The 2,338-nt window shown below is 35.7% G+C and overlaps 1 protein-coding gene across 1 annotated transcript in view; it reads right to left on the minus strand.

Annotated features, from left to right (window-relative positions):
• The window catches only part of LOC123520520 (PDF receptor-like), a 194,879-nt gene extending 193,627 nt beyond the window's left edge, over nucleotides 1-1,252 (minus strand). Inside the window, exon 1 of the mRNA XM_045282844.1 lies at nucleotides 674-1,252. The gene's annotated coding sequence lies outside the window, so the exon portion shown is untranslated. The remainder of the gene's footprint in view (nucleotides 1-673) is intronic.
• Between the last annotated feature and the right edge of the window lie 1,086 nt (nucleotides 1,253-2,338).

Consider the following 2,338-nt stretch of genomic DNA (forward strand, 5'->3'; position numbering starts at 1 on the left):
TTATTATTATTATTATTATTATTATTATTATTATTATTATTATTATTATTATTATTATTATTATTATTATTATTATTATTATTATTATTATTATTATTATTATTATTATTATTATTATTATTATGATTACTATTATTATCATTATCATCATTATCACTATCATAATTCTTGTTCATTATTATTATTTTTTTCTATTATTATTATTATTATTATTATTATTATTATTATTATTATTATTATTATTATTATTATTATTATTATTATTATTATCATTATTATTAATATCATTATTATTATTATTATTATTATTATTATTATTATTATTATTATTAACATTACTATTACTATTATTGTTAGTAGTAGTAGTAGTAGTAGTAGTAGTAGTAGTAGTAGTATTGTTATTGTCATAAACGTTTACATCATTATTAATATTAATTTTATGATTTACTTTGCATTCTTCAACTATCACCACATGTCCATTATGATTACCACATTCTTCTACATCTTGGTCTTGTGTAACATTATCCCGCAAAAACAACAATAACACGGTTCTATCATAACAAAAGGAGAGAAAGAGGAAAAAATGTACTAAAACTTTAGTAAAGTAAAGATACACAGGATACAAACATGACAAGATGATCGAGAGACTTTAGTGCTTTGTTGAACCAGGTACCTTAGTGAGGCCTGGGCGGGCCGCGGCCTCAGGGGCGTGGAGGTGGTCAGCGCTGAGTAAACTTGAAGTCTCACTTCCTGACACACACAATCATAGCAATAAGAAACCAATCCAAAACTTCTAATCGCGCACACTTCACCACCGCGGGCACAAGTCCTCACCCATCGAGTCGTTTACCAGTCCTTTCGAAGCACAGAGCGTCCTCAGCTTGCGGGGAGGCACGGGGCGGGGGAGCGCAACGCAGCCACGACACTACTGTCCTACGCAAGTCTCCCCTGGCGTGAGTGTGAAGGTGGTAGAGGGTACGGTGTGCGCGGCGTGGGAACTGCGGACCGACTGAGGGGAGTGGAAAGTGGGAGGAAAGAGGCAGCTTACATAACCAGCCGCCAGGAGCGAGAGAACCTCCTCCCCTTCCGTGGCCGAGGAGAGGCTGGAAGCTGGTAAGGCTGGGTGGCCGAGGCGCGTCCGGGAAGACAGCAGTGAGGAAGTGAAGAGGATCACGCTGAGGATCGATTTCATCTTGTTTTGGAGGTGTGCATGTTTTGGAATTGTATCCGAGATGGACTTGATGATACATAATAATTCATACCTTAGCATCTCTCCTCCAATAAGTTATTAATATTTTTAAAGATATTCCTGATCTTACGCTACAGTTTACATTCCAGATCTCGACTCCTTGACCTGACCTGTTAACTACATCAAATATGTTGTTTTGTGAGTTTGCAAAAATACTAAATGATTCAAATGATGTCTCGACGAGGACTCCTTCCCACACATTAGTCACGAGGCGGGGAATGAAAGCAGATCTAATAATGACTGGTAGCTTGAAAGACCGTTTGGCTGATAACCTCGACATGTCAGAAGTTAATTAATGTAATATGCTTCTCGAGGCGTAAATGATCAGTTAATTCCCACTGCCCGGAGTGTATTTTTTTTAATATGTTTATCTATCTATTTATTTTATCTTTTTATTTTTCGAGGGAGTGGGTCGTATCAAGGGAAAAAAATTGGTGTTGAATTGCGCGTCTTTGTTCGATACATGAGTGAATATTATACAGCAAGTCATTCCCGACATGTAAATCTGGTGGTCGGTGCTTATAGTTATGCATCGCTATTTGTTGTCATGCACAACAAAGGTTCACTGAGACTGATAAGCGGGGAAAAACAAAAGAAAAATAACACTGATATATGAATCAACTATTGTTTTATTAATCTTTAGTGACTTGTTTTTTTTTTTTTTTTTTGGGGTGAATTTTCATTTTTTTTTTTATTTTTCAGTTGATTTATACATATTCATCTTCAGTAACAGTACTTATGTTTTGTAACTAAAACCTCACAAATTTAGAATAGTAACAACCACCTTTAAAAGTTGTCTTGTGTACAATCAAGACCTACCTTGCACAGGTGTTAGAAACTCCTTGGCACAGATCAGCTCTCTTTTCTTTTCTCTTTTTTTCATTGTCCCTGTTTCTTGATGTTCTTATGTTCTCACTTGTTTAAAGCCCTCCAGATTATTTTCTCTTTGCTTTAAATGTATGGTTGAACGCAAAGCAGAGAGAGAGAGAGAGAGAGAGAGAGAGAGAGAGAGAGAGAGAGACGGATAAAATAAACGACGGTGATAAGAAAGTCGGTGGATCTACTAAGTTTCGTCCTATTCCCACAAAA

Source organism: Portunus trituberculatus, chromosome 47, assembly GCF_017591435.1.
Source record: "Portunus trituberculatus isolate SZX2019 chromosome 47, ASM1759143v1, whole genome shotgun sequence".
In the NCBI taxonomy this organism is placed as follows: Eukaryota; Metazoa; Arthropoda; class Malacostraca; order Decapoda; family Portunidae; genus Portunus; species Portunus trituberculatus.